Source organism: Podarcis vaucheri (genome assembly GCF_965113315.1).
Source record: "Podarcis vaucheri genome assembly, chromosome: 13".
Classification (NCBI taxonomy): domain Eukaryota; kingdom Metazoa; phylum Chordata; class Lepidosauria; order Squamata; family Lacertidae; genus Podarcis; species Podarcis vaucheri.
The window spans coordinates 36,363,896-36,389,581 of record NC_138751.1 but is presented as its reverse complement, the minus strand read 5'-3'; the positions used below and the strand labels follow the sequence as shown (position 1 = coordinate 36,389,581).

The window sequence follows — 25,686 nt, the reverse complement described above, 5'->3', positions numbered from 1 at the left end:
AGGATGTACTTGGCCCTAAAAACGCGCACACACCCCCCCACTGGTGCTTTCCTTGCAGGAAGAACCAGGCAGTCCAGGGCACAAATTCATGCCAAAAAGGTCTGGATTGTTTTTTCATGATACGTTTATTGGCTTGGGGGTGGCAGTGCTACAGGAGATGGAGAAGAGATGAGGTGCAGGATTAGGAAGTGGAGTCCCAGGGCCTATTCCCACTCCACAAGGAATACTGGCAGCTGTTTGTCAACCCAGATACAGAAAAGGTGTGCGAAGGGAGCGATAGCTGCTGCAAGACGACTTGCTGGAAGTCTGCTTTGGGGACAAAGAGAGAAGCCCTGATCTGTCTCTCTTCATCCTTTCTTCCTTTAGGCTCTGCTGTCTCTAATTCTCAGGAACAGTCTTTATTTCACACGGCCCTGATGTAAACAGTTGCTTTTAATATACAGTCATACCTTGGAAGTCAAACAGCTTATTTCCCGAACGTTTTGGCTCCCGAATGTTGCAAACCCGGAAGTGACTGTTCCAGTTCGCGAACTATTTTTGGAAACTGGACTTCTGCTTCTGCGGCTTCTGATTGACTGCAGGAGCTTCCGGAATGGATTCCGTTCGACTTCTAAGGTATGACTGTACAGTCATACCTCATGTTACATCCGCTTCATGTTACGTTCTTTCAGGTTACGTCCCACGGCAAACTGGAAGTACCGGAAAGGGTTACTTCTGGGTTTCGCCACTCGCGCATATGCAGAAGCGCAAAATGACCTCCCACGCATGCGCAGATGCAGCGAATCGCAACCCGCGCATGTGCACACGTGCCGCTGTGGGTTGCGTTCTTTTCATGTTGCGAACGGGCCTCCAGAACGGATCCCATTCGCAACCAGAGGTACCACTGTATATATATATTAAAAACTGTTGCACAACACATAGTTTATTTTATTATAATTATTTATTAAATGTGTATACTGTCCTATACCCGCAGGTCTCAGGGTAGTTAATCACAATATAAAAACACAGAATACGTGATAAAAACAAAAAGAAGGTAAACCCAATAACCCCCCCTCCCCAAGACAGTTTAAAAGGGCATCGGACATCAATCAGCCCAGGGCTTGGTTAAAGAGGAATGCTTTGGCCTGGCGCCTAAAGGTGTATAAAGAAGGCGCCAGCTAAACTTCCCTGAGAGAGAAATAAGGCACAAGAAACAAAATGAGGAATAACAGCGCTGATTACAAAGAAAACAAATAAAGCCAGGCTTCTGTCCAACCTAATACGACCACTACACATATTCCAGTAAAATATAAAGTCCATCCATTTATCTGCTACATTAATTGACTGTTGCAAACCTCTCTTCGTGAATTGTTTCTGCTAATTGGTCCGTTTCTGCCAAATCTAGGCTATTAGCGGCTTGAAACGCAACGAGGTCGTTTTCCCCACGCTGTGCTTCAAGGCACATTTGCATGTTGCTGCACACACCAGTGAGGAGATGGGGATATCTTCGCCCAGCGTGCAATGCTCATTCGCTTCCTCTGTCCCTGCAACCCTCCTGAACACTTATTCATCAAACTATCAACTGAGCATGTGCAATGCCTGTCTCAACTGTACACACCTCAGTTTCCCTGCAAATTGAATGCGGCTTACGTTTTCCTTTCGGACGGAAGCTGTTTTGAAGAGAATGAATCAGACAGTGGCGTTTCTCAGTAACCTGCAGGGTAGCTCTGCATCAGGGGTAACGTTGCATGTGCATGGATTCAAAAGTCAGTGGCGGGGCTGCACTGGACCCAGATGAAATTGCAGTATGTACACACAGCCCTAGACATTTCAACAACCATTACTGAGCAGGGCTGTCTTTAGCATATGCGCCGCCGGGGTGCAAAGATCTGCTCAGCACCCCCAAATTTAGTTTAAAAGGTAAAGGGACCCCTGACCATTAGGTCCAGCCATGACTGACTCTGGGGTTGCGGTGCTCATCTCGTTTTATTGGCCAAGGGAGCCGGCGTACAGCTTCTGGGTCATGTGGCCAGCGTGACTAAGCTGCTTCTGGCGAACCAGAGCAGCGCACGGAAACGCCGTTTACCTTCCCGCCGGAGCGGTACCTATTTATCTACTTGCACTTTGATGTGTTTTCCAACTGCTAGGTTGGCAGGAGTAGGGACCGAGCAATGGGAGCTCACCCTGTCATGGGGATTCGAACCGCTGACCTACTGATTGGCAAGTCCTAGGTTCTCTGGTTTAACCCACAGCGCCAGCCGCCCCCAAAATAACTTTTATTGAGCTTTTTATGGAGGGGGGAGCCAAAGTTGTTGACCTTTTTTAGGGGGGGCTAAACTAAAAGTTTTTGAGCATTTTTTGGGGGGGGTCGCTCACCTGTAACAACGCGACACATCGGAAAAAAACTTTTGTTTCCTGACTTGTCAGGAATTTTTGACGCTATGGAGTAACAGAGTGACGGAGGAGGGGAGCAGGGACTTTTGCTCCATTGCTTTTCACTTCCACCAATTGAGAGGGACCAGTATACAGTAGGTATACATTTGGCGCCCCCCAGAATTTGGCGCTTGGGTGCCCTGCACCTCTCGCACCCCCGGGTAAAGACAGCCCTGTTCCTGAGCCAGGGGAAGCTGAGAGCTTTCCCAGTACTTCTTGATTCCAATAATTTTGCCCCATCTCTTGTACCTGTTACACTTCTGGGAGCATGGTGTGCCAGAAGCTTCTGGAATCTGTGCATGGCTGCCTCATGTGGTGAACAACTGAACTGCAAGCGGCAGCCTTCTTAGTGAAGAATGTTCCGGTTTGACTCTGCCCACCCAGGCAGACCAATTTTTTTTTTTTTGAAGTACTGCATTTTGATACACTTTCCACCAAACCAGCTCCATCCGTATTGAGAAAAAGAACGACCCAGTTGTATTTAAGCCAGTTACATGTATATAGACTGAAGATTTGAACCTGGGTCTTCCTGGTCCTTAGTCCTGTGCTCTAACCGCTACAGCACATTGTCCCTAGACCAGAGCACCCCAGGTTTCCTCAGATCTGCTGGATGTGAGGAGTTCAGGAACTAAGTGGCTAATTGGGGACAGTGTGTGTGTCCAATAAACGGGCAAGTGAATATACAGACACGGACTCAAAACACTAGTACGCTCTGTCCTCTCCCTCCTCTGCTACTGCTGCCCTGAGCTGATAATAAATGCCTGAGAATGCAATTTTTGTCTTGCGAGTATTCTCTAAACACAACCCCGATCCACTGCGAGATTAAACATTCCATTTAGCATTCTTAGGGAAATCTTACAACAGGCTTATTAACACTACACAGCCCAGTCTGGAAGACACTGCAGCAAGTACACAAGCCAGAGAGAACAGCCTCTAATAAAAATAATAATAATAGTTGTTGTTGTTGTTGTTGTTGTTAATATGCCACCCCAGTCACTCAGGGCAGCTTCCAACAAATTAAAACACAGTAAGACATCACACATTAAAAGCTTCCCTATAAACAGCTGCCTTCAGATGTCTTCTAAAAGTCAGGTAGCTGTTTACAGTGGTACCTTGGGTTAGATACGCTTCAGGTTACATACGCTTCAGGTTACAGACTCCGCTAACCCAGAAATAGTGCTTCAGGTTAAGAACTTTGCTTCAGGTTGAGAACAGAAATCGTACTCTGGCGGCGCAGCGGCAGCGGGAGGCCCCATTAGCTAAAGTGGTGCTTCAGGTTAAGAACAGTTTCAGGTTAAGTACAGACCTCCGGAATGAATTAAGTACTTAACCCGAGGTACCACTGTATTTCCTTGACATCTGATGGGAGGGCATTCCACAAGGCGAGTGCAACTACTGAGAATAGATGAAGCCTCTGTCTTTCGCATCAACCCCTGGAACCTGCGGAGTGCTCCCCTTCAGGGTTGTAGATGGCCAGCCATGCCCTTTCACAGAAGACTCTATTCCATTTCCATCTAACTCTGGTTTCCAGTTCCATCCCTAAGAATGAGTCAACATTCTATGCATACTGAGCATGTTCAGCCCTCAATGGCCTCTTTTTTGAGATCTTAATCATCTCCCTTTCCTTCCTTCCTTCCTTCCTTCCTTCCTTCCTTCCTTCCTTCCTTCCTTCCTTCCTTCCTTCCTTCCTTCCTTTTTTGTACTTCCACAAATTTTGGGTTCTTCCACCCTAAGACTGTCAATAGTCATACCTTGGTTCCGCAAACCTGGAAGTGAGTTGTTCCAGTTTGCAAATGTCCTTTGGAGGCGAAAAGTCTGACATGGCCTCCACAGCTTCCGAGTGAACGCAGGAAGCTCCTGCAGCCAGTTGGAAGCTGCGCCTTGGTTGTCGAACATTTTTCGGAAGTCGAACGGACTTCCGGAACGCATTCCACTCTACAACCAAGGTACAGTGCTACCTCTGGTTAAGAACTTAATTCGTTCTGGAGGTCTGTTCTCAACCTGAAACTGTTCTTACCCTGAGGTACCACTTTAGCTAATGGGGCCTCCCGCTGCCGCCGCACGATTTCTGTTCTCATCCTGAAGCAAAGTTCTTAACCCGAGGTACTATTTCTGGGTTAGCAGAGTCTGTAACCTGAAGCGTCTCTAACCTGAAGTGTCTGCAACCTGAGGTACCACTGTACATCTGTCCCTCCCTTTTGTTCCCAGGCGGTGCCATTTTGGCTATATAAGGAACTGTGCCTCATCTGTATATTATTATTATTTACTTCCACCAATCGTGCTTCCAGAGAATTAAATCCCTATTTGGCGAGAGGCAGAACAATGATCCCTACTGTACAGGCAAGCGCTATAAATAAACACAACGTCACTCTTTTCTTCTGTGAAGTGTGGGAGGGTGTGTGGAACAAGATGCCAACCATGGCATGGCAGTGGGGGGCAGAGAGGGGGTGCTGCCACGTCCAGACACAGGGTTCTATGCAGAGCTAGACTCTTGTAAGAATGATACAATTCCAGACCATAATTATAAGATCACCACCAGCATCATATTTAAAAATGCCTCCGGCCACGAACATCTTCCTTGTCCCACTGAATAACCAGCCCCAACACAACAACAGCGGCGAGAGTATTGTTAGCCCAGAAATGGAAGCAAGAAGAAATTCCGATGAAAGAAGAATGGCAGGCAAAATTAATGGACTACGCAGAATTAGATAAAATGACAGGAAGGATTCGAAACCTCCGGGACCAGAGATTCACAGAAGATTGGAAGAAATATACGAACTATTTGAAGGGCAACTGTAATCAACAAATTACACTAGTAGGACTACAATAAGTTTTGTAAGGAGAAATGTATGAAACATTGCAAAGTAGAGGAAGAATAGAGATATCACTTATGAGTTAAATGTAATTGTGGAAGCAAGAAATGTATATTTAGTGAATAGATTGGAAAATTATCAGATGTGATTGATGGAAGTAAAAAAAATGGTGTAAGATATGAAAGTATGTTTAATTACTGTTGAAAACGATATGTTGAAAAACTAATTTAAAAATTATATATATATAAAAGAATAACCAGCCCCAACCCTTCAGGGGTTAGGAATAAGGCCTGCCAGGCCATCACAGCGCTTAGCTGGAGTGCCCTGCTGCTGTTGCTGCTTCCTGGTTTAGAAATAAATGATTCAGTCCTAAGAGAGGCTCCATCTGGGCTCAGTTCCTTGGTCGGGAGGAAATAATCATGCTGCTTTTTCCAGGTAGATTAGGAAGCAGGTTTAGAATTGAAAAGGCTCCCCCTATAGGTCTCTTTTCCCTTGCGCATTCACAATGATTCGCACTTGGGATGATATTGGGGAGGTTACATGCAATCCCGCTTTCCATACCATTTGCACCCGCAAAGGTTTTGGAATGGACATGTTCCATTTGGAATCAATGCATTTCTTGTAGCTTCCTACTGAAATTCTGTAACTTTCCATACCACAAATGGTCCGAAGCTAAAGGGTAACTAAGGTAAACGATTTCTAGCAGGCAGGCAAGCAGGGATGGATTTGTCAATTCTGGTTCTCTGAGCTTCTCATTTTTTAAAAAAAAATCAGTCCTCCGCATTTTTGAATGAGTGGAATATTGTCTGTGGACCCCTGACCATTAGGTCCAGTTGTGACTGACTCGGGTTGCGGCGATCATCTCGCTTTATTGGCCAAGGGAGCCGGCGTACAGCTTCCGGGTCACGTGGCCAGCATGACTAAGCCGCTTCTGGTGAACCAGAGCAGCACACGGAAATGCTGTTTACCTTCCCGCCAGAGTGGTACCTATTTATCTACTTGCACTTTGACGTGCTTTCGAACTGCTAGGTTGGCAGGAGCAGGGACCGAGCAACGGGAGCTCACCCCATTGTGGGGATTCGAACCACTGACCTTCTGATCAGCAAGTCCTAGGCTCTGTGGTTTAACCCACAGCGCCACCCGTGCCCCCCCCAGTGTTTGGGTGATCCAGTGCAAATTCACCAATAATGCACTGTTATTGTATTGATGGCGTGTTGCAGGGTGCATTCACAAAATAGCAACAGCAGTCTGGAGAGACTCAGGGTATGTGTGTGTGTTTGTGTGTGTGTGTGTGTGTGTGTGTGTGAGAGAGAGAGAGAGAGAGAGAGAGAGAGAGAGAGAGAGAGAGAGAGAGCCAATGCCCCATGAGCCTGTTTCACTTCACCTCTAGTTAAACATTATGTGTGAACACTGGCTATCAGGAGGCATGACTTGAGAAAAGCAGACTTTGTTTGCAAAGCTAATATTGCTCATACTTCCTCCGCAGGGCAGCTGGAATTCCAGGAATGTGACAACTAGGTTGGAAAAGCTAGGACTCCCCATTATACCTGGCACCGGGAGCATCCCTCCTACATGATACCACCTGGTGCAGGAATGGGGCTGATGGGGGAGGAAATTAATCCCCCCTCCAAAAATGTAGCAATGCTTGGAAAAAGATGGTGGGGTCAAGCCTTTTCGGAGGAAACACTACAGGCATCTGCTTGTTCCCCGCAGGGCCTGTTCTCAATCTCCACTCGGGATCATGCAAAGAAGGTGTCTTCTTTGAGCATGTACAGAGTGCCTTTCTCTGTAGATGCCTTAAAGGTAAAGGTAAAGGTACCCCTGCCCGAACGGGCCAGTCTTGACAGACTCTGGGGTTTGTGCGCCCATCTCACATCTATTGGCCGGGGGCCAGCGCTGTCCGAAGACACTTCCGGGTCACGTGGTCAGCGTGACAACGCTGCTCTGGCGAGCCAGAGCCGCACACGGAACGCCGTTTACCTTCCCGCTGGTAAGCGGTACCTATTTATCTACTTGCCCCCGGGGGTGCTTTCGAACTGCTAGGTGGGCAGGCGCTGGGACCGAGCAGCGGGAGCGCACCCCGCCGCGGGGATTCGAACCGCCGACCTTTCGATCGGCAAGCCCTAGGCGCTGAGGCTTTAGCCCACAGCGCCACCCGCGTCCCTTGTAGATGCCTTACTCAGAGTGTATTGCAGGGGTCTGGACTAGATGATCCTCGTGATCCCTTTGTACTCTACAATTCAACGATACTATGATCCTATGTATGTCCCCTCCTAGTAAAACTGCTAGCACATTTGCAAAGCTAAGCAGGGTCCGGGATGGTTTCAAATTGGATGGGTGACCGCCTTGTAAGGGGTTGGACTAGATGATCCATGAACCCATTTCCAATCCTACAATTCTATACACACACTGATTTCTATTCTATATGTGCGGTACAATGGTACCTTGATTCTCAAACTTATTCCGTTCAGGAAGTCCATTCCAAAAACAAGTGTTCCAAAACCAAGGCGTGCTTTCCCATAGAAAGTAATGCAAAACAGAACAATCCGTTCCAGACTTTTAAAAACAGCCCCTAAAACAGCAATTTAACATGAAGTTAACTATCTAAGGAGATCATTGGTCCATAAAATGAAAGCAATAAACAATGTACTGCAATCACTCACTCACTCACTCAATCAATCAATCAATCAATCAATCAGTAGCTGAACTGGGTTCCACACAGTCACAAAAACAAAACAAAAAAGAGCTACAAAAACTCAAAATAAATAGCAAAAGCAGACAGACCTCAGCGTAACACTCAAAACGGAAGTGTGGCACTCAAAACGGAGCACGTTCGGCTTCCGAAAAAGGTTCACAAACCGGAACACTTACTTCCGGGTTTGCAGTGTTTGGCTTCCAAGCTGTTTGAGTACCAAGGCGTTTGAGAACCAAGGTACCACTGTATGTCTGTTCTGAATCTCCTGCCAGTCAGTTTCATTGAGCCAGCCCAACTGGAACTCAAGAGGGAGCCCACCCCTCATGGGCTCTCTGCAACCTACCCCATGTTTTGAACCAGCCGAAACACCGGTAATGGTCTCCAAGGGCAGCCCATGATGTGTGCAGTGTGGTAGTCCAGCTTTGAAAGGCTGAAGGCCCAAATGATGGTTTGCAATGATGTATCACAGAGAAGAGCACTTTGAAAAACTTTTGATCTACTCTGGGTTTGTCCCAAACAGTTCACTGACATGTTTCCCCCCCTTTTTCTCTCCTTTTTTGGCAGATTGTCTCCTTGTGGACGACGGCATGGGTGGGTGTGGCAGGCGAGCCACAAATGTCAGGAGCAAGGGTGAATGGAGAGCTGGGCCTCTCCAGACCCTTCTTAGCTAAGACATTAGCTCTCAGCATGCAAAAAGTATTTTCAACAACTCCCCAGTTGCAGTCCTCGCTGCTCAAAGTGCAGCAGCTCCCCAGACAAGGACTACAGTCTTTTACAGTATCCAGAGTCCTTCTGGAGTTAGATAAGATTCCCTGGGGTGCACCAATGTCTCCAGCTGCTACTGTTTAGAATAGAACAGCTATTGAGCAGTCAGCACAGAACAGAAGGGCTACCTGCTTTTCGTTTCTCTCTCTCTCTTTTTTTAAAAAATGCAGTGTTCCTTTCAAATTAAGCTTTCGCCAGTCGGAGAGATAACTTTGACCAGGTACTCTGGCAGGCTGAGACTTCGCAATCCCCCCAGGTTTTTTTTTTTGCTGAAATATACTCAGAGTCGAGAGTGGATTTCATGCTCTTTATTCATAATGGTGAGGAGGAATGGAAGTTCCCCCAGAATGTCTGCTTTATATACATTATTTACACAATGGGCCCACGTGATTGGCTAATTCCGGGATTCTCCTGTAGGCCAATCAGGTTGCGAATTCCCTTCCACCTGGAGCTGGATTGGGTGGCTGCTGTGGACCAATCAGACTGCTGCCTTTTGGATCCTATTCAACTCAGTACATAACATTTGCCCATGAATCCAACATATCCAAAATCTTTCTGGGCGGAAGGGGAATATGAGAGAAGTAAAGTTGGGATGGGGGAGCCTTTAAAGCCTTGATTTGCAAAGTGTGTTCTAGGCGCAGGGCAGCCCAACTTTTCATACCGAGTGGGGCCACAAGAGGACTTCAACACAGAACCTGAAGTGAAGGAGAGTTCAACACCTTCTGAGATTCTACAGATTCTGCTGTGTTGGTCCTGTTCATAGGAGACCAAAGAGGTATGGCTTAGAACACAACCCTTCAGCAACTAATGAAGGTGCTCTTTGGGCAAGCAAATGTATATGGAAGTAGTTCCCTGAAAGTAGAAAAACCACTTCTGCGTCATGAAAGAAAATGGTTCACTTCTGCCACCAAGTGGCCACTGGAATGTGCTGCTCAAAATTTAAGAGGAAAGCCTGAGCGTGAATTTACTTGCTCAGGTTGTGCACGCAGTTTATTCAGCATTCGTCCTAATCTGCTTGCCCAAAATTTGCAGGAATGTGAGAGAATGCCAGCTATTGACTGAGCATTCATTCTGATTTGTTCGCAGGGAGGTTAGAAGATGTTGCATCAAGTAGCTGTTATCCTTTTCACTGCATTTTCTGGATCAGATTTTTTTCTTTTACGATACGATAATCTTTATTGTCATTGTCCCATACAGAACAACGAAACTGAAAAAATCTACATCGGACATTCAAAAACCAACAAGCCTGCTATCCCAGCTATCCCAGCCTGGTTAGCCCCCTAAAAACTCTGATACCCCATAATTAAATACAATATACTCCCACAGAAACTACCTTACACTGTGTTTAAAACCAAAATCGCATTTGGATAGAAACTGTTTCTCAGGCGGCTAGTCCTAGTCTTTATAACCCTGTACCTTCTTCCAGAAGGCAGAAGCTGAAAGAGATCATTTCCGGGGTGTGCACTATCCTGCACTATCTCTGCAGCATTATCATAGCACCTGGAAGCATAGATTTGATCCAAGGTGGGAAGAGTGCACCCAGTTATTCTCTCCACAGTCTTTACAACCCTGGACAGCATTGTTTTGTCCCTGACCGCGCAGCTCCCAAACCACACACAGAGACCGTAATTTAATACACTCTCAACAGTACAGTGGTAAAATGCCATCAACAGGTCCTTTGAGAGATTATTTTTCTGGAGGATTCTCAGAAAATATAACCTCTGCTGTGCTCTCTTCATCAGGTCTTTACTGCTTTCTCCCCAGGTTAGGTCATCTCTCAACTCCATTCCCAGTAATCAAAACATCATCTTACCTGGAAGGGCTACCTTCCCAGGTTGGTGAGCCCCATTTGCCCATCACTTCCCTCTACAGCAGCAGGGTTTCCCAGACGTGGGTTTCCAGCTGTTGTTGGACTACAACTCCCATCATCCCTGGTCCTGCAAGCTAGGAATGATGGGAGTTGTAGTCCAACAACAGCTGGAGACACAACTTTGGGAAACCCTGATCTACAGCATGCACAGAACTGTTGCAGAAACCGCCTTCTTGACTCACTGCATCCGCCAGAGCCTGTCTTTGCAAGCAGGGAAATCCCTAACTCATGAAGGTTTGAGACCCATGGACCACCCTCAGCTGGTTCAGCCAGCCATTCAAAGCCATGTTCCCCGGGTGTGGCCGCTGTCACACTATCCCTGTAAAGATAAAGATCACGCCAGCATGACTAAACCACTTCTGGTGCAACGGGACACCGTGATGGAAACCAGAGCGCACGGAAACACTGTTTACCTTCCTGCCGCAGTGCTACCTATTTATCTACTTGCACAGGTGTGCTTTTGAACTGCTAGGTTGGCAGGAGCTGGGACAGAGCAATGGGAGCTCACCCCGTCATGGGGATTAGAACCGCTGACCTTCCGATTGGCAAACCCAAGAGGCTCAGTGGTTTAGACCACAGCGCCACTCGAGTCTCTTTCCCCCTGATGAGCATATTAGGATTGCAACTCTTCCCAGCAAAGTCAATGAGATTTCAAAGGGCAGGACTCAATCGTCTCCTAAAACATCAGGACTCTTTTTGATGTTGTTTTGAGAAGGTGGGGCCAAGATGTTGGCCTTTTCCTGCAGGGTGGGTTGCCTTGGGTGTTTTGCAGAAGCAACTTGAACTAGCAGGAGTGCTGGACTCGCTCTGCTGCTGTGTCTGCACTGCGCTGACCAGTGGCGTAGCGTCGCTTGCCGGAGACTGGGGCAAGGCGCAAAAGGGGAGTTCACAGGAAGCTCAGCTTTGTCCGTGCAGGTGCTCCAGCAATGCCCTGCCATGCCTGCAGTTGCCTGCTGACACACGGGGGCCTTGCAGTGGTCCTGGGGCAGGAGGGAGCTGAGGGGGCTTCCTGGCGCAGCAATGACCTGGTGCGCACAGCGACGGTGGAGTTATGGTCCATGGAGTGTGTGGCGCACCGTCCCGAGGCAACTAATTGTGTGAGCAGTGAGAGGGGGCTCCCCCCCCAACAGAGTAGGGCCTATCTGGCTGCCTGCTCCCCTCTTGCAGTCCACCAAGCCACCTGGGAGATGTGTGAACTGGGAGGAACACAGGGCCAAGGCTCCCCGAAAATTGTAAATCAGAGGGCCGCCCCCCCAAGTTATGTGGCGGCCGCACGACAGGTCAGCATGCCACCGGTCTGCACACGTGATGTCAGCACACCACAGAGCATGCTGATGTCATACGTACATGCGCTGATGTCATATGCACACACCGTGGGGCCACTGATGTCATGCGCGCACACCATGTGACATGCGCACATGGTGTGCTGGCGTTGTGCAGCCCCGGGCCCCCTCAATCACGGGGGCAAGGCGGCGTGTGTGGCACACTGCATATGCTGAATGTTGTCGCCACCAGAAAAGGGAGGTACCTCCCTCCCGGTTTCGTGGTGCCTTCGGGACCGCTAGGGTATGGTTACCAGATTTTTCTCCCCAATGAATCTGGTGACATTTTTTCTTTTTCTTTTTCTTTTTCTTTTTCTTTTTCTTTTTCTTTTTCTTTTTCTTTTCTTTTCTTTTCTTTTCTTTTTTAAAGCTGAGTAGCAACAGGGAGTCTGTAGTGGGGTTAGTGAGGCAAAAGACCCTGGCCCCAAGCACACATGCATATTGTATAAAGGTGCAAAGCCCTTCTTTCGCACCCTGTAAAACATAAATGTGCAGAGTTTTTAAAAAACTGGACAATGGCTGCTGCCCACATCTCCTGAGCCTCCCCTGATCAGTCAAAACAAAGGGGGAAGGGGCCCTGAGATCTGTATCGCCGGACGTTGCTGGTTCCCCTTTGGCAGTGGTGGCAGCAGCGGGAGGATCTGCTTGCTGGCGTGGCGCCTGCCATTTTCCCTCGCCTGAAGTCCCTATATGATGTGTTGCGCAGAAGCGAGCAGCTCCTGAAGCCAGCCAGAGCCAACTGCGCTTCCAGTCTGGCTCCAGGCTGCTGAGGCTGCCACTGCCACATTTCCCAGGGACAGATTTGCAAATCTGGGAACATTCCGGGGACGGAATTTGTCCGGGGACAGATTTGCAAATCCGGGGACTGTCCCTGGGAACCGGGGACATCTGGTAACCCTACACTAGGGCCCCGTTGCACCCTTCAGATTTTGCACCCGAGGCAACGGGCCCTGCTGCCCCCATCACACTACACCTCTAGCATTCAGCTCCTCTACCGCTTCACCCCTCTCCCTTCCGGTCAGCAACAGCGGCCTACCAGCAAGCCACTTGGGTTGTCGTATTTGCATTCCTCCCCGGTCCTCCTTTTGCACCCTCCTTGAGTAGTCCCGTCTGGGTGGAATGTGTCCTTGACCTCTGACCATGCCTCTTGCTTGGTGGAGATGGTAAAATAAAACTCTCCCACTGAAGCACAGCAGGGTTTAGAGTCATTCTGTGCAGCAGGGAGCGCCTTTCTCCTCCTCCTTTCCCTCCGAAAGCTAAATCAGCTTTTCTCTGTGCTGGAGCAGTACAGCAAGAGAGCACGTAGCCCCGACAGCCTTCTGAATTAAATTCAGTTATAAATAAATCTCCGAGAGGGTGCGGCCATGTGTGCTTGTCAGTGTGGGGCTGTTGTCGCCAGGCCCCCTGCCTTAGGGCAGGCAGATACTTCAAAGGCCGGTGGGTTTCAGGCTGACAAGCCAGGCAGGCAGGAAGCCAAATGTCTGTCGGTGAAGACTGGGGAGACACTCCCAGATACGGATTGGAAAGTCAGCAGGAACATGAGCTGCTCCGTATGGGGCCGGCTCTACTGTTAGGGTTTCCGGTGAAGCACTGCCCGAAGAGTGTATTTTCAACACTGAAAAAGCAAACACACATCTGCATCACCTTTGCAACTGCTCAGCATCATGGATAGGTGCAGATTTAGAAATCAGTATAATTTAACTGGAGTGTAGGGGGTGTTAGGGAAGGAGCAGTCCCTCTGGTGGGGGACACGTCATGCTCCTTCTAGGGTAGTTTCTGGAGTAGGGGATGCGGGTGGTGCTGTGGTCTAAACTACTGGGCCTCTTGGGCTTGCTGATCGGAAGGACAGTGGTTTGAATCCCCGTGATGGGGTAAGCTCTGTCCCAGCTCCTGCCAACCTAGCACTTCGAAAGCACACCAGTCCAAGTATATAAATAGGTAGCGCTGTGGCGGGAAAGTAAATGGTGTTTTCGTGTGCTCTGGTTTCCGTCACGGTGTCCCGTTGCACCAGAAGCGGTTTAGCCATGCTGGCCACGTGACTTGGAAAGCTGTCTGTGGACAAACACCGGCTCCCTCAGCCTGAAAGCGAGATGAGCGCTGCAACCCCATAGTCGCCTTTGACTGGACCTAACCATCCAGGGGCCCTTTACCTTTATCTTTACAGGGATCAAGCGAGATTGAACTCAACAGGACTGACTTCCGAGTCCGCATGCACAGGACTGCGCTGCATATGCTTTTAAGTCACATCAACTTTGTTGGGAAGGTGAAGTCCATGCTTAAATGCCTCTCATATGCTCTGTTGTGGGTTACTAAAGCCAGTAGATGGCGCTGCTTCACCAAGCAAGAGAAAAAGCTGGGAGATAATGACCATGTACCATGCTGGCTGCGGGACGCGGGTGGCGCTGTGGGTAAAAGCCTCAGCGCCTAGGGCTTGCCGATCGAAAGGTCGGCGGTTCGAATCCCCGTGGCGGGGTGCACTCCCGCTGCTCGGTCCCAGCGCCTGCCAACCTAGCAGTTCAAAAGCACCCCCGGGTGCAAGTAGATAAATAGGTACCGCTTACCAGCGGGAAGGTAAACGGCGTTCCGTGTGCTGCGCTGGCTCGCCAGATGCAGCTTTGTCACGCTGGCCACGTGACCCGGAAGTGTCTCCGGACAGCGCTGGCCCCCGGCCTCTTGAGTGAGATGGGCACACAAACCCCAGAGTCTGTCAAGACTGGCCCGTTCGGGCAGGGGTACCTTTACCTTTACCTTTACCTTTACCTTTACCTTTACCATGCTGGCTACTAGTTCTCAGTTTGAAAGCTTGAAACCATACTTTTAAAGGACCCCTCCCACACAAGTATCCTGGGAAATATTGTTTGTTAAGGGTGCTGGGAATTGTAGCCTGGTGAGGGGTGAACTAAAATTCCCATAATTTGGGGAGAGGGGCCTGTGCTATAAATGTGCTTTCCATTTACGGTGTACTGCTCACTCAGATAAGGTTTGGAAAAAAGGAGTAAAGTTTATAAGTTCCTGAACCCCAAAGTAAACTTCAGAATGCCCTATATCATAAGTCTCCATGACTGGGGGACTGTTTGCTTTGAGATCCGCACAGGTCTTCTGTGGTTAAAATTGCTGTGTTTGCACAATGATTGTGAAGGTGTGATGACTTCAGGTGACAATAACAAATAAGGAATTCAGGGTGTGTAAACTTACCATTCTGAAGGAAATCAGCCCTGAGTGCTCACTGGAAGGACAGATCCTGAAGCTGAGGCTCCAATACTTTGGCCACCTCATGAGAAGAGAAGACTCCCTGGAAAAGACCCTGATGCTGGGAAAGATGGAGGGCACAAGGAGAAGGGGATGGCAGAGGACGAGATGGTTGGACAGTGTTCTCGAAGCTACCAGCATGAGTTTGACCAAACTGCGGGAGGCAGTGGAAGACAGGAGTGCCTGACATGCTCTGGTCCATGGGGTCACGAAGAGTCGGACATGACTAAACAACTAAATAACAACAACAAAATTACCATAAGCTTGGGGGGGCGGCGAGGCAAGCCGTGGCTCTCTAGATGTTATTGGAACACATCTCCCGTCGTCCCTGACCATTTGCCAAGCTGGCTGAGACCAATGGAAGGAGCCTCCAGGTGTTCATTCATTGAGCGTTCATGATGCTCTGCACTCACGATGGTATCAGGGGGGTTATATCAGGGAACCTGCCTTTAATACTGTTGTTGCATCGGCTGAGAAATTGACAGGTCAGAGCAGCAGAGGGCGATCACAGTCCCTGTGGCATCGATCCACCCAACGCTCATGGGAAAATGTGGTGGAATGATGATGATGATCCACCCAGTTGACAGGGTTGCCATAGCCACTCTGGGCAACTTCCAACATATGTAAAAACAACAAAACATTACAGATTAAAGGACTTCCCTACACAGTCGTACCTCAGAAGTCGAACAGAATCCGTTCTGGTAGTCCGTTTGACTTCCAAAAGGTTCGTAAACCAAGGCGTAGCTTCCGACTGGCTGCAGGAAGTTTCTGCAGCCAATCGGAAGCCGCGGAAGCTGTGTCGGACGTTCAGGTTCCAAAGAATGTTCGCAAACCAGAACACTCGCTTCCGGGTTTGCGGCATTCAGGAGTCAAAAGGTTCAACACACAAGGGATTCTGAATCGAAGGTAGAGGGCTGCCTTTGAAGGTCTTCTAAAGGTTATGTAGATACTCATCAACTTGACTTTGGGTGGGAGGGCGTTCCACAGGGTGGGTGCCACTACCAAGAAGGCCCTCTGCAGGGTTCCCTGTAGTTTTAGAGTGATCAAATGAAACTTTATGGCCTAGCATGACAAAAGCTTGTAATTGTATCGGGACAAGTTACAGTGGTACCTCTGGTTGCGAACGGGATCCGTTCCGGAGGCCCATTCGCAACATGAAAGGAACACAACCCGCAGTGGCACGTCTGTGCTTGCGTGGGTTGCGATTCGCCACTTCTGCGCATGTGCATGATGTCATTTTGTGCGTCTGCACATGCACGAGTGGCGAAACCCGGAAGGAACCCTTTCCGGTACTTCCGGGTCGCCGCAGGATGTAACCTGAAAGAACGTAACATGAAGCAAACGTAACATGAGGTATGACTTTATTTGTGGTTTACTGTTGCAACAACTGTTTTCTCATAATTTATCTTCTGTACCATGAACAGTAGGGATTCATGTGGCGCTGTGGGTTAAACCACAGGGTCTAGGACTTGCCGATCAGAAGGTCGGCAGTTCGAATCCCCGCGATGGGGTGAGATCCCGTTGCTTGGTCTCAGCTCCTGCCAACCTAGCAGTTCGAAAGCACGTAAAAGTGCAAGTAGATAAATAGGTACCACACTGGCGGGAAGCTAAACGGCGTTTCCGTGCGCTGCTCTGGTTCGCCAGAAGCAGCTTAGTCATGCTGGCCACATGACCCGGAAGCTGTACGCTGGCTCCCTCTGTCAGTAAAGCGAGATGAGCGCCGCAACCCCAGAGTCGGCCACGACTGGACCTAATGGTCAGGGGTCCCTTTACCTTTACCATGAACAGTAAATAAAAACAATGTTTAAAAAGAGAATACTGTTGGTGCCTGCAAAAGTTTCAGGGTGGCTATAGGTCTTTGATCCTAAGGTGTTATTGGTGACTGCCCTGCTTTGGTGAGCCTCTCCAGATGGGGACAGCGCAACAGCGTTGGGGAAGTGTTGCAAAACAACTGATCAAGCAGATTGATATGTGGACAGCCCAGAATAAACTCACCATTAAAGCAGTACTGGTGCGTCAATGTTATGTTGTGTAATTCACCCACGCAAACCCACAAAACAACAACCACAGCCCGGTCTGGAAGGGGCTGGAGTCTGACAACATCTGGAGGGCAACTGGTTTGCAATGGCTGCCTCAGCAGGTGGTTACAGATGCCCCCGTGCTACTATTTACGTACCCTAATGTAACCGCTTGGTGATCTGAAAAATTGTGTTGCAGAGTTTCACCAGGTAGGATCACAGGTCGGTTGGTGGGAGGGAAGAAAAGCGAGCTGCTTTAGAGAAGGGAAGGATCAGGTGATTGCTACCCTGCCAAGGTGAAACATGGATGAATGGGAAAGGGATGGAGGGGTGCAAAGCAGGAGAGAAATGGGAATGGATGAATGCAGATGTTTTTGCAAGCAGGGGGGAACAACATAGCAGGGAGCACCAGAAAAGGACTGGGGAGAAATGCAGCCTGGAAGGGCTTAAGCATTTGTAAGACTGAAGGGCACAGGATCACAGCACACATTTGTGTAACATTTGCACATGTGAATACAGACCAATTTTCATAGCAGCAAAGCAGGCTGCTCCAGAGAAGCGGACACGGAGTAATGGATCCAAACTACAAGAAAGAAGATTCCACGTAAACATTAGGAAGAACTTCCTGACAGTAAGAGCTGTTCAACAGTGGAATTTGCTGCCAAGGAGTGTGGTGGAGTCTCCTTCTTTGGAGGTCTTTAAGCAGAGGCTTGACAACCATATGTCAGGAGTGCTCTGATGGTGTTTCCTGCTTGGCAGGGGGTTGGACTCGATGGCCCTTGTGGTCTCGTCCAACTCTGTGATTCTATGATTCTATGAAATGCTGGCTCTTGCTGTCAGGGCTTGCACTGATCTGGGAATTTCCATCCGAGTTATCCCCAACGAAAAGGACTCTGGTGGTTTTTGGGGGGTGAAAGTGCTTTTAAACATTTTTTTTTTCAGTTCATTGTGGATTATTTCCCAATACTCTTTCACCCTTTTACAGGTCCACCACATACGAAAGAACATTGCAAATGTAGATCCAGTCATATCAGTGGGTCTCCCCTTGAGTAAAAGTTCATTGCGATTGGTCTGGAGAAGAAAATTGGGTTCAGGGGAAAGCTATCAAGCAATTGCTTGCATCAGGGAAGAGGAGAAGAGAGCCTAGTTTTTAGCAAGCAAGCAATCGCTTGCATCAGGGAAGAGGAGAAGAGAGCCTAGTTTTTAGCAAGCTGAAACGTTGAACAGGAAGGCAAGGAAGGATGAAAAACAAAAAAGACCCCACCTATATGGCCTTACAGCACGAATTGTTTTACAGCATTTATCCTTAAATTGCAGCCTCCCAGGAGCTGTCAGACTACAGCCTCCAACACCCCTGACCATTGGCCATGCTGGCTGCATCAAATGAAAGTTGAAGACCAAAAAAAGTAAAATCTGAAGGACTGCGGATTCCAGGCTTTACAGGATATAGGCAGTGTGGTAGTACAGAATGACCAGTAGATGGCAATGTTGCACTGCACATCCCTAAATGGCATTTTTTAGTATATATAAACAGGACAGGAGGATATCATGTATGAGTCAATGGGCACGTCACATGAGTGTCACATTTATTCAGAAAGTTTTCTTGTCACACAAACACATTAGGAGCCGAATATAAACATGGAGGCACTGAATAAATAGATTACTCAATGTGTCAAGGATCACTTCTTTCTGACTGGGAATTTTGGTGCCAGTTATATAATTACCCCCTCAGCCGATTTTTGATTTTTTTAAATTTATCATCAGGGGTGGAAGAAGAGAAATTGGCAACAAAGAAATTCCACTGAACAACCTATTGTTGGGTTTTAGACTGTAAGCTCCTTGGGGCAGGGACTTGTTCTTTGGGGGGGGGGATATGTTTTAAACGTATGACGTGCCCTAACTGAGCAGAAAATTAATGGTTGGGGAATTAATTCCTATTAAAGAGCTATTGAATTGGCATCTGTACCACACAAGGCACATTGGCAATCTCCATTTTAAAGCCATCACAAGCACTGGAATTCTCCCTGGCGTAATTGTCTATGTCGCAAGAACAGAAGATAGTCCAGGGTAATTCATTTATACAAGAAATATGCTGGGAAATGGGAGGGTAACATGTTGGCCTGTTGTTGTTTAGTCGTGTCCGACTCTTCGTGACCCCGTGGACCAGAGCACGCCAGGCACTCCTGTCTTCCACGGCCTCCCGCAGTTTGGTCAAACTCATGCTGGTAGCTTCAAGAACACTGTCCAACCATCTCATCCTCTGTCGTCCCCTTCTCCTTGTGCCCTCCATCTTTCCCAACATCAGGGTCTTTTCCAGGGAGTCTTCTCTTCTCATGAGGTGGCCAAAGTATTGGAGCCTGTTGGCCTGTTAGCCTCCTTTTTTGACCTGGAAACTGAAAAAAGAAGAAAAATCTGTGCAAAGGGGCATTTGCTTTGATGGGGTTTCTTTTTCCTTCACCATTTGTGCACCTGAGTCCAGCGCTGATAATGAAAAACGAAATATTGCGGCCAGACGTAACTTCCATCATTCTTGATATCCCACCCAAAGCCAAAAACAAAAATCTCAGCTCCCTAACCCCAAACATAGAGCGTGATTTTGAACTAAGTCCCATTTGTATTTTTGAGTTCGTTCTTCTTCTTCAAGATCCATGTTGAAGACTCACTTAAGGAAATGTGGAAGAATCATCACCGCTCTGTGAAGGGACAAAGGAACTGGTCTGCAACATCCATCGCCTCTGGCCCTTTCGGCCTTCCTTTGGCTGCGGTGGATGAGAGCAGGAATCCAACGAGCTCTGAAGCGCACCCCATTGCTTGCCCCTGATCTGTGGTAGGATTTCCTCCCATGTTCTCCCTTCCCCCATGGCCAATTTGCGGTCAGATTCCCACGACCACACACAGGAGAGCCCATTTGATCAAAATTCTCCCCGCGTACCCCTTCCAAGGAAGAATCTGGGGATGCGCCTGTCTGCGACTCGTTTGATGTGCAACAAGTTCTGACTTAATGATCCCATGTGCTCACGAGATCCACTTCAAAGTGTCCCCAGGAGCCCTAGATGTTTTGCTGGGGAGTCTATTCAAAGCACGGATGCAGAAGAAATATGCCAGAGGTGAAATTTAATCTTCTGACTAGGGGAGGGGCTATTCTAATTAAGTGAGAATTAAACAAACTATTATGCCCTCCAATAATTTGACCACTGATCTGTCTCTTTCTTCTACTGTATATCATTCACTTTTCTCCTTCTTCTGACTGAGTGTGCAACTGAGCGTGGGGCAGCGACCTCAGCAAAGTCCCCATTTCACTCTCACAATAACTGACCCTCCGAGTGTCCCTATTTTCCAGCGGCAATCCCAGATTTACGGAAGCCATCCCGGTTTCTGATTTCATCCCGGAATGTCCCGCCTTTCCTCAGGACGTCCCTATTTTCATCGGAGAAATTTCAGAGGGTGTGGAGTTATGTGGCTCCCAAAGCCAAGGCGATAAGTAACTATGCAACCTTTAGAAGACATCTGAAGGCAGCCCTGTATAGGGAAGCTTTTTAAAAAACGTTCAATGTTTTATTATTCTTTTTCTATATTGGGAACTGCCCAGAGTGGTTGGGGCAACCCAGTCAGATGGGTGGGGTAGAATTATTATTATTATTATTATTATTATTATTATTATTATTATTATTATTATTGAATAAGATGTTCTTATTTTCATCAGAGAAATGTCGGAGGGTATGCAATAATCTGCATGTGCTCCAGAGTTTGGCTCAGTGTTCCAAACATGTTTAGGGGCGGAGCCCTGATTTAAATCAAGCATACAATTTACTTAAATATTACACATATATCCTGTTTCCCCCCGGCTCCCAGGAGCTCAAGAGAGAGACCGCGACATGACTAATGTCGCACAGTGAGCTCCATGGCTAAGTGGGGTTTCGAACTCTGGTTTCCTCCGTCAAAGTCCAGCACTTTAACCATTAGGCCGCGTTAGCTCACAAAGCCACAGGCTGCCATTCAAGCAAAGGACTAAGGAAGAGCCCACCGTCATTCGTAACCCTGGTGGCTATTTTCTGCGTCCGCTGTCAGAGGCAGTATATTTCTGAAGAGCAGTCACTGGAAACTACAGGAGGGGAGTGTTCTGCTGGCTGCTACGAGAGCAGGAGGACCATTGGCCTAATCCGGCAGAGGTCTTCTTCTTCTTCTAGAAAGCATGGAAGGAAAACAACGGCAATACAATCTCATCCGCTCAGAGGTTTATCTCAACCTGGACAAGGAAGGAAGCTTAAGGGCTAAATTCAAAGTCATTCCAATCCACTGGTTCCTTTGCTCGCCAATTCCACGAGACGCCAGCATTTTGGCTCCAGAGAAAAGCAACGGGATGGTATAGTTTGTGTTTGCGAGTGTGCTGTGAAAGGCCTCAGAGGCTGTGAAGGCAGAAGGACAGGGTGTCTTAGTGGTTGGAGCACCAGAGTGTTGGGGGTTTCAAATCCCCACTCAGCCATGAATTTCACCTGTTGACCTTGGCCCAGTCAGACTAACCTTCCTCATAGGACCGATGGGAGAAGAACCACACACCATGTTTTGCTCTGTGGAGAAAAGCTGGCATATAAATGCAATTAAGTCAGGAACAAACGGCAGGCCAGCACTAATAATTTTTGAAACAAAAGTTTATTTATCTTTTCCACACTGCAGCCATGCATGTCCCATATTGGAGGTGTCAAATGGCTGCGTACAGTGAGCAACCTTGCTGGGACGAGAACAAGCTGAAACTCTGAGATGCTTAGATTCACTAGATCCCTCTGAAACAAGCAGATTCTGGTTACTCCCTTCACACCTGACCCCTGTTGTGACCAAAGGTGTCTCATCTTACATCCCTGTCCTGCTGCTTGGATCCTCTACTCCTATGCTCTCGAGGTTTGCTTTATATCCATCGAGAGCAGGACTTTTAGTGTGGTGCCACCTGCCACTTTGGAATGTACTTCAAATTAACATCAGGTAGACATCTGCTTACAACTAAACTCATCACCCAGCTTTCCTTTATTAAGTCGATCTAGTGCTTTGTGATGTATTTGGTGCTTGTTTTTTTAATTGCTGGTTTTTTGTTGTTGACCACCACGGCGTTTCCCCCCTCCCCTTAATTGGTGGAACAGGAGTTTTTGCAAATAAATGATAATGAATGCACATGGAGACAAACCCAGAGAAAAATTCTTAGAAAAGTGTTGGGATAGATCGAAGGGGAGTCTATCGAGTCTCATCATTCGTTCTGATTTGATTATTCCTCATTGTGGAGCCTGTTTTTCAGTTCGGACTTTTTCAGTGCCATCCTGGACACTTCTGCTCAGAAGCCAAGATTGCAGCCTCAGAAATACAGGATCGTGTGCTACTGAATCTGGGGCCAAGTTGCTTTCAGATCCATCAACGAGGCTTAGCATTCAGTGAAGCAAAAGTTTCGGGGAACACACACACAAATGTATCCAGTTTCACAGAAGAAAACGTTTGACGATTTGAAATGCCCAGTTCTCAAAGGCTGCGCCTTCCGTTCCACGTGGTGTTTTTGCAAACTCTTTAGGCTCCAAATGGCGCATCCCATACATTTCTGTTCTCCCAGTTCGCACCATCCCTAAACACATACACACTGCACGGATTATCTTTCCCCTATGTGCTCAGTCTCCTGCCCAGTGCTCTCCCCCAGGGGGAACTCAATGGTAGGCAGTACCGGTACCTTTGGGGGGTTTAAAAATTGTGGCACTTACTGTCACAACTTCATAGTGAGTTTTGCTTTTGTTTCATAAGCAAATGAAAGAGATGGATATGAAAATACGGGGTTTCTTTTTTGCTTTTTTATCATTCCCCCCCCCTTAATGTTTTGATGTACTGTTGATGTTTTGTTTTATTGTATTTTCCTTTGTCTTCGAGGCTTTGTAGCTGTTCATTGTACATATTTCTTTTTTTCTCTTCTTTTTGTAATACTTAAACTCTAATAAATATGTTTTTTTAAAAAAGGGGGGGAAACAACTTCATAGTGAGTTTTCTAAAAAACAAACACTGCTCAGCCATGTGCTCAGAGATGAACCTTGTGGCCTCACGCATATTTAAATCCATCTACGCCCTAACCTTCGCCACCTACACAAATGTTCTCCAGCATTCTTCGCCATCACACAACTCCACCTGTCCTTTATCCCTAGCCAACACACAAACCCATACGCCAGTAGCTCAGTGGTAGCGCAATGGTCGAGGTTCATTCCCCAGTGGGGTCTCTGAGCAGGGTTGCGACTGCCACATCCCCCAAACCCTGGAAAAGAGTAGCTGTCTAGTTCAGAGAACCCCAAATCGGATGGACCATTGGTCTGGCTCAGCCCAAGGCAGCTTCCTTTGTTCCTTGGCACCAGAAATATCTGCTACACCCACAATCCCCAGCTCTCAACCTCGATCCTTTAGCAAGCGCATGACGAGTTCCCACATTTTTGCATATATGCAAAGCGAGACAACAACATATCTCAGAGTCTCGGAAATACAGGTCTGTGGGCTCAGGGAGATGGGAGCAATGAATCACACATAGGATTGCGAGATGTTGCACAAAGGCATCTATTTGTGGGCGCATTCCCACACACAGGGCTGTCCCTTCAAAGCACAGTGGCAATGGACAACGTAAAAAGCAAGAGGAGCCCTTGGCTCGTGAGGACAGGCAGGCGGAAAGACAAAATAATACAGTGGTACCTCGGGTTAAGAACTTAATTCATTCTGGAGGTCTGTTCTTAACCTGAAACTGTTCTTAACCTGAGGTACCACTTTAGCTAATGGGGCCTCCCGCCGTAGCGCCGCCGCCGCCGCACGATTTCTGTTCTCATCCTGAAGCAAAGTTCTTAACCCGAGGTATTATTTCCAGGTTAGCGGAATCTGTAACCTGAAGCGTCTGTAACCTGAAGTGTCTGTAACCCGAGGTACCACTGTAATGGAATTAATAAGTAAATAATTGTTTATTTGTTTTGCTTTTTAAGAAAGGGGACACACACAGCCAATGGGTTGTACCGAATGCTGGTCCTATTCAGATTAGACCCACAGAAGTGAAAGGACATGACAAACCTAGATTCATGAATGTCCACAGGTCTCCTCTGAGTAAAACTAGCATTGGGTCCATACATATTTCCATTTTTATTAAGGGTTGAATGCAGCCAGCATTACTTTAAGTTGTGCAGTTGTTTTCACAGCAGCACGTGGGCATGGCGGATCGGGTCCATGTGCCATGGTGAGTTTAACTCCCCCACCCCCACCCGCAATAGTCCCAATTAAAATCTGCCTGCCTACCCAAATCTACTATTTGCATAGGGAGAGAAGCTGGAATCCCTGTTCAGCCACTGGGTTCATTAGCAGTGATGGGCCAGTTGTTATCATCAGCTTAATTTATTGCCTTCTATAAAAGGCTTGCCCAAGGTTAAGTCTGTGGGAAAAGTGGGATTTGAACTCGGGTTGGGGCCAACACTTTTGAGCCACTGAGCTATCTTGTCCCCCACATGATTCTGTACTGGAAGGGAGGCATGAAATCCAAGAAGTACACTGTGACAAGCACAGGCCTGGACATGTTTGCTTGCTTCCTGGTGCTGTTGGGAGTTCTAGTTTGGCCCCATCTGGCAGGCCAAAGGTTCCTCGCAACTGCTTTATACAGTCAGAAGAAGGATACCAACATAGCAGCCAGTGGGAAATTCTCCCACAACTTTCTCTAACTTGAATACGCTTTGCAGAAATTCATTCATGCAAAGGTTCTTCAGTCTGCCTAATTTTGGAAACAGCTGGCTTGGGTGGATTTCAGAACAAACAAAAAAAGCCCCGACTTTGCCAGATAGGTGCTAAAGCCTTAAAACGCTTAGTTAAAGCTTTCTTCTTCTTTTTTTTTAAAAAAAGATTTCACCTTTCCAAATGTGAACGTTTTCAAAACTCAGACCCGAAACCTTTTTGCTAAATGTAAAAATGTGTATGTGATTTATTTAGGTCCCTTATCCACGCAGCTAGAAACACACATTGCCAGACACAGATATCCGTGTAGAAATGCACGAATGCATGCCCGCTTAGAACCCACGCATCGCATATGCGCTGCCCTGAACACGACATATTGGAACACTGATACTTTGGCTTACATATGGTGAAATAGATCTGGAAGGGAGTTCAAATCCTGTCTCTGGGTGTGTTGCTTTCTGGGCTTCACTTCCTTATCAATAAAATGGGAAGAAGAGCATCTGCCTCGAAAGGCGGTTATTATGAGAAGTGCATTGGCTCAGGTCCAGCCAATAAAAGGCAACAAGGAAATCAGTCACAACTTTGTTTAAACCCCACCTTTTCCTTTCAGCTGGATTTAATCGGGATTCACTGTACACGTGTCGGAGGAATGGGAGGTGGAATAAAGATTTGCAAAGACATAATAATAATAAAGATTTGCAGAGCAGTTTGTAAATGAACAAGTGCTGGATCTGGTGTGTGTGTGTGTGTGTGTGTGTGTAATGAAGTCCTGAAATCAATTTGCAAATGAATGATAGAATCATAAATTTGGAAGGTACACCACGGGTCA

General features: G+C 47.6%; 1 protein-coding gene across 2 annotated transcripts in view; it reads right to left on the bottom strand.

The window, feature by feature from the left end:
• Positions 1–25,686, bottom strand: part of PDK2 (pyruvate dehydrogenase kinase 2) — a 266,084-nt gene that overhangs the window by 150,256 nt on the left and 90,142 nt on the right. The gene's annotated exons all lie outside the window — the stretch shown is intronic.